The sequence below is a fragment of the Furipterus horrens genome, unplaced genomic scaffold, assembly GCF_987537825.1.
Source record: "Furipterus horrens unplaced genomic scaffold, mFurHor1.1.pri manual_scaffold_12, whole genome shotgun sequence".
Classification (NCBI taxonomy): domain Eukaryota; kingdom Metazoa; phylum Chordata; class Mammalia; order Chiroptera; family Furipteridae; genus Furipterus; species Furipterus horrens.
Window position 1 is genome coordinate 25,019,864 of NW_028327182.1, and position 7,357 is coordinate 25,027,220.

General features: G+C 40.3%; 1 pseudogene; it reads left to right on the plus strand.

Moving 5' to 3' along the window:
* Positions 1–4,085: 4,085 nt before the first annotated feature.
* On the plus strand, positions 4,086–6,649 carry LOC149995956 (keratin, type I cytoskeletal 18 pseudogene; annotated as a pseudogene).
* Positions 6,650–7,357: the final 708 nt, after the last annotated feature.

Consider the following 7,357-nt stretch of genomic DNA (forward strand, 5'->3'; position numbering starts at 1 on the left):
CACAATCCCCACTGGTTTTTACAGCCAGATGTTATGTGGGCTTCTCTTCCTGGCCCTGGAATGCTGGGCTAAGTTCCTGGTGTGTGGCTGGGACTCCACACTCCTCAGGGGAGACCTCTGAATTTGAGATATTACCCCTAATTTTTGTCCACAACATGTGGATGCAAGACTAGACCATTCCTCATCTCTGCTTTTCTTATTAGTCTTGATGTAACTTTTTTCTTTATATCCTTAGTTGTATACCTCCATTTAGCTGAATTTCAGGTGGTACAAATGACGGTTGCTCTGTAGCTTTGTTCTAATCTTGGTGTGGTCATGGGAGGATCCAAATATCACATTTACTTAAACGACCATCTTGACCAGAAGCCAAAGATTAACTTTAAAAAAAAAAATACTATATACAGGTTTTCTAAATTCTTTTCTAATTTTCAAGTCATTCTGATATTTCTTAAGGGTAGATTTCAAAAGGGGTAGCAAGCTTTATATCCTTGTTACAAACTGTGATATTGGTATTTAAGGAAGTCTGTTAGCATTTTAAGTTTGCTAAAAATATATGTATTCAGAATTTACTTTCATTTTTGTGTACCAATAATGAACTATCAGAAGGGGAAACTAATAAAACAGTCTCATTTATAATTGGATCAAAAAATACCTAGAAATAAATTTAGCCACAGAGGTAAAATACCTTTACTTGGAAAATTCTAAGTCATTAAAGACAGGAATTGAACATATAAATAAATGGAAGCATATATCATGTTCATGAATAGGAAGAATTAGTATCATTTAAATGTCCAAAGCAATCTATGGATTCAATACACTTTCTGTCAAAACACCAATGGTACATTTCCCAGAACTAGAACAAATAATTCAAAAATGTATATGAAACCACAAAAAGCCTTTTATAGCCTCAGAATTCTGAAGAAAGAAGAACAAAGTTGAAGATATTACACTACCTGATATCAAACTATACGGCCAGGCCATATTAGTCAAAACTGTGTGGTACTAGCATAAAAAAAGACAGATCAATGGACCAGAATAGAGAGCCCAGAAATAAACCAATTAATATTGGATGAAGAAGGCCAGAAAATACAATGAGGTAAAGATAGTCTATCTTTAGTGTTGGGAAATTTAGACAGATACATGCAAAAAAAAATGAAATGACTACCTTTTCATACCATATACAACAATAAACTCAAAATGAATTATAGACTTAAATGTAAGACTCAAACCATAAAAATTCTAGAAGAAAACATAAGCAGTAAAATCTCAAATATTTCTCTTAGTGATATTTTTTCTGATAGATCTCCATGGACAAAAGAAACAAACAAACAAAAAAGAAATAAATAAATAGAACTACATCAAACTAAAAGTTTTCGCACAACAAAACAAAGAGACAGCCTACTAAATGGGAGAACATATTCACCAATGATGCATCTTATAAGAAGTTAATATCTAAAATTTTATAAATAGCTCATACTACTTGACACCAAAAATAAATAAGTAAATAAATAAATAAATAAACAAACAAACAGCACATTAAAGAAAAGAAATAAAAACAGGACTGGGGATCCAAATAGGCACTTCTACAAAGGATATATACTGATGTCCAATAAACGTGGAAAGATGCTCAACATCACTAATCATCAGAGCAATGCAAGTTAAAATCGCAATAAGATATCACATAAAACCTGTCAGAATGGCCATTATCAATATGCCAGCAAATGACAACTGTTGGCAAGGATGTGGAGAAAAGGGAAACCTCATGCACTGTTGGTGGGAATACAGATTGGTGTAGCCAGTATGAGAAATAGCATGAAGTTTCCTCAAAAAAATTAAAGAAAAATAAATTTGTCTTAGGACCCAGAAATTTCACTTGTGGAGATTTATCTGAAAAACTCTAAAACACTAATTTGAACAAATGTATGTACCACTGTATTCATTTTAACATTATTTACAATAGTCAAGATACGGAAGAAGCACAAATGTCCATCCATAAATGAGTGGATAAAAAATGGCGGTACATATTTACAATCGAATATTACTTGACCAAAAAAGAATGAAATTTTACCATTTGGGACTGCATGAATAGACCCAGAGGGCATTATGCTCAGTGAAATAAGTCAAACAGGGAAATGCAAATAACACATGCTTTCATATATATGTGGAATCTAAAGGACAAAATAAACAAACAACATTGAAGCAAACCCACTGACACAAAGAGCAAATTTGTGGTTGCCAGAGGGGAGGGGGGTTGGAGGACTGGGTGAAAGAGGTGAAGAGATTATGAAGTACAAATTGGTGGTTACAGGATTATTATGGAGACTTAAGTAAAGCATAAGGGATATAGTCAATAATAGTGCTATAACTCTGTATGGCACCAGTTTTGATCCTGCAAATTTCTAGGGGAACAATGTGTAAAGTATGAGCTCTGTCCAGAAGGTATCCAGCCATGTACTATGAAAAATAGAAACATTTATTGAAGAAGATAACAGATACAAGAAACACTGAACATAGGACAATGACTCCTCAGTCCCTTACAAAGTAGGTACTTGTGAGACTTCACAGAATTCTCCCAATTGCCAACAGCTGCCCCATCATATTTTCCTGAAAATCATCAACAATCTTAAACCTCTTCTCTTTCAAAGTACATTTGAGTTTGGGGAAAAGTCAGAAGTCACAGGGCACCAAATCTGTGCTATACGGGGGCCGAGTCACCTGGTGATCTGATGTTTCACCAGAAAACTCTGCATGAGACATGATGTATAAGCAAGTGTGTTGTGAAGAAGCTACCCATCACCAGTTACCCATAGCTGTGCCCTTTTGGATCATCCAAATAGTGTCTGCAGAGAAATGTTCAAGCTTAACGCAAAATCTGATGCACACTCATTGCTCTACTTGCTCAATCATTTTGAATGTGATGGCCACAAAGTACACATGCTCACTCAATGGCATCTACCACCTCCACTGACTAGGACAGTGAAGTCACCCTTGTTCATGCATGCACATTGCAGTCCACTTTCCTTGGCTGCCAGGTTACATGGATATCACACCAAACGTTATTGTCATATTAGCAATGGTTGGACTTTTTCCAGACAGACCTCATATATGTTTGTCAAACATCTATGTTATATATCTAAATGAACACAAAATAAAATTACAAGGAAAAAGAAAAGGAGAGACCAGAGCATTGAATAAGTTGCCTTCATGGACATGGAAATCTCTCTGAATGATGCAAGTAGGACTAAAACTTTGAGATCACTTCAAAGTTTTCATAAAGAAGTAAGAGTATCCAGGAAAGTTGAAGGTGTCAGTGCCAGGAACGTGGTGGGGGGTGGCACAAGCTTCTAAGGAGCAAGAGGTTTTCCAATAGAAAGAGAATACAATTTAAAATGAGTCAGAAAGCACCAGAATCCACCATGTCTCCACCCCGAAATACTGGAGAGTCTGAGAGGAGAAGTCTCTGACTTGAGAGAGAGACAAGGGAAGCCATGTCCTCAAAGGAAATCCAGGTTACAGTTAAGGCCAGTATGCAAAAATAAATAAATAAATAAGTAAATAAATGGAGAAACAGTCTAAGGAAATGGGGAAGTATTTAGTCATGAAGTTGGACTTTCAGAGAGTAAAACTAAAAGTTATGTGAAGAGGAGGAGGAAAAAGGTGTCCCCTACTCTCCAATTTTTGGCCCAAGTTGTAGTCCCAACGCTCGTCACCCACTGCCTTTCTACACACTTCCTTCTCTGGTACTTCAGTGTTCTCTTTGGTCATAATATGGAACTACTATCTTTCCTCTGATGCCTCATATTCATAGAATTATGTAAATAATGTAAAAAGCCTTTGAAAAAATGTAATAAGCTAAATAAGTGGGGCATTGGCATCTTTCCACTTTGCCCCATTCCTGTCTCAGATTTGTTTTCCTAAGCCCCAGCCCCCTAACCCTAACTTAGGAGTGATCATTCTTTGTCCCCTGAGGGGCATAACTACATCTTTTCCCAGGGAATATGGACTACTATTATAGCCCCATTTCTGCTGTTGGCATTTCCCATGATCACTCTGCAACCTAGCAACTGGGACCGTTTCTCTGGTCGATGGGGCCCACTGACTTGCCCAATGGGAGAGGAGGAATGTGTACGTTTCATAATGGGCACCATGTCACGGAATGTGTGAGTGAGATAACAGCTGGAGTCAGTTACTCATTTTGACTGGAGGAGTAACATTTTGGAAAAATGACAAGAAAGCTACCTCAAATTTCCGCATTTCAACCCCGGCCCCCACCTACTCCTAAAAAAATTCACCTCATAGGCAACTTTCCTAGCCTGGATCCTAACTCTTCTGGCCCTTCTCCCATGTGGTACTCACCCTTTTGTATTTTCTTCCCTACCACTCCCCCTAGTCTGCGTAACAGCAACTCTTCCCTCTACCCTACCCACGTTATTTACCTACCCAGTCGTTCCTGTGTTCCTTGCAGAATACCCACTTGGCGCCATATTCGTCCTGATCCCCTTTTTCGTTACCACTCTAGGTATTACCCCTCTCCCCCACCCGCTCCTCCTCCTAGCCCCTCTTTCTAATCCATTGGACTCTGGCTCTCCCCAGTACACCAGCCACCCCAAAACTAGACCTGCTGATTTACAAATATTATCCTGAAGAGAGTTTCCCTACAAGTGGGTCAGTTCTGTTGCCACTCAGAATTTCTAAGACTACAGATTGCCAGTAGCTTCTCCTGGTAGATACAGCACATTTGAGATGATGGCCTACCAACATTCAACTCTGAGGATGCCAGGGACACTTAACAAGTTCCTTTTTCTAGAGTCTGTTCTTTTCTGATAGTCTCCTGCCTGATCAGTCAGCCTGAGACACCTCTGCCTTGGTCATTGGCTTCTCCATAGAACTGTGTCTGTACCACAGAGAAAACAGCAAGAAGGATGAAGAGGGGAAAGCTTCCATCATATGTCTAAGAGGAAGGCTTCTCAAGAATCCCCAACGTGTGACTGTGAGTTCTGCGAGTTGAGTGGTCAGGAGAAAGCCCATGTCTTGGCATGATTACTGGGAGGAGGCTGCAGATGGGCTGGTTCTTGCTTGGCATTCAGAGAAAAATCACAAACCTGTTGGACTTCGCCAGTTGGACTTCTGTGCACCCCTTCAACTACTCCCTTCTTCATAGCTGCATCACTGTCTCCACCATCCGGTTTCTGAATTTGATTACCTGGTGTCCAGGAACTTAGGAAAAAATATATAAAGTCAGAGATAAAAGTCAAGTAATAGGATAGTTTTCAGAACTCACTATGGCTGCCATTTAAATTTTCAAGAAGACTGCTGCTTAAACCTTAGTCTTGGATTCTCTCTTTCCTCCCTAAACAACATGAACTCAGCAACTGCTCCAGCTTCTCCACAAACTGCCATGCAAACTACCAGAACCTGGGCCCCATGCAGTCACCCAGCCACTGGGTCCAACTGCCGAGCAACCTGGAAAGAATCTATGCAGACTCTGGGGGATCAGGCTCCCAAATCTTCATGTCCCACTGCACCATCATATGGGCTGGCTGGGGATTCAGGGGTCTGGATGCAGGGGTGACCAGGTGTCTGGTCAGCACAGGGGGCATACACAGCAAAACAGAGACTCTGCAATGCCTGAATAATTGCCTCACCTCCTACCTGGAGAGAGTAAGAAGCCTGGAGAGTGATAATCAAAGACTCGAGAGTGAAATCCGGAAACACATGGGGAAGAAAGGACCCCAGGTTAGAGACTGGGGAATCAATTTAAGACCATCAAAGACCCAAGGGCTAAGATTTTTGCAAGGTCTATGAACAATGCCTGCATTGTCCTGTAGATTGACAATGCCAGTCTTGCTGACGACTTCAGTGTCAAAAATGAGATGGAGCTGGCCATGCACTAGTCCATGACAACTGACATCAGTGGGCTCCAAGCAGTCACTGATGACACTGATATCACTCGCTGCAGCTGGAGACAGAGATCAAGGCTCTCAAAGAGGAGCTGCTCTTCGTAAAAAGCACATGGGGGAAACAAGTGGTCTACACACCAAATCGCCAACTCTGGACCTCTGCAAAATCATGGCAGACATCTGGGCCCAATATGATGAACTCGCTTGGAAGAACCGAGAGTAGCTAGACCAGCACTGCTCCCAGTACCTGAGGACAGCACCACCGTGGTCACCTTGCAAACTGCTGAGATGACACAGAACCGAGACATATATGTGGTCCCGTCCTTGGAGACTTTCCTGGACTGCATGAGAAATCTGGAGGCCAGTTTGGGAAACAGCCTGAGGAAGGTGGAAACCTCACTATGCCAGGCATGGAACAGCTCGAAGGGATCCTGCTGCACCTGGAGTCAGAGCTGGCCCAAACCCAGGCAGAGGGGCAGCGCCAGGCCCAAGAGTGCAAGGCCCTGCTGAACATCAAGATCAAGCTGGAGGCTGAGATTGCCACCTACTGCCGCCTGCTGCAAGAAGGGGAGGACCTACGTCTTGGCGACGCCCTGGACAACAGCCACTCCATACGACCCATCCAAAAGACAACCGCCACCTGTGGGACTGTGGACAGCAAAGTGGTGTCTGAGGTCAAGGACACCAAAGTTCTGACATGTGAAAGGCAGAAGAAGCAGGACATCCCTTGGGGGGCAGGAAGCCAATAAAAGGTTAAGATTGTTGAAAATAATTTCTCAAGGATATTTTTAGTGTATTTTCATCATTAGATGCAATTTCTTTATCTGTTTCTTATGTTGATATTAAACAAGGAGTTAAATCTTGTGGGTGACCTGGTTATTGAGATCTCTTTCCTCCTCTCTGATAATTTCATTGGAGGATCTAGGAGAAAAAGAAAAGGGAAGGGACATTTAATTAGTGGGATGACAATAACCTAAAAAATGCAGTGGAACATGATGTCTGCTGCACCAACTCACACATTAACAACATGTATATTGTATTCATGTGGAGAAATATATCTTCTCTGAACATTTTCCTATAGTAAAGTGAAGTTAGTCAATATGTAATTTTTTAACATTATTGCTTTTTGTCTTATTTGAAATATTAAGATTTGGCAACGATATCATAATAACATTGAATACTCATATAATATTAATCTCAATGTTTAAAATCTCTGAAAAATTAATATATTCTTCTGAAAATTTCAGTCCCAATAATTGTAAAGTGGCTGATAACAAGTGTAAAAAATATAGGATTGTATGATAGAATGGCATTCTACCAAAGGTTTTTAAAAAATAAAATGGTACCTCAGTTTACGTGAAGATATTCTATGATATTATGCTGTGAAAATAATCATCCTCAAATATAATTAGGGAATGTTCACAGATGTATAGTATCAGTATTCACTGAATAATCAG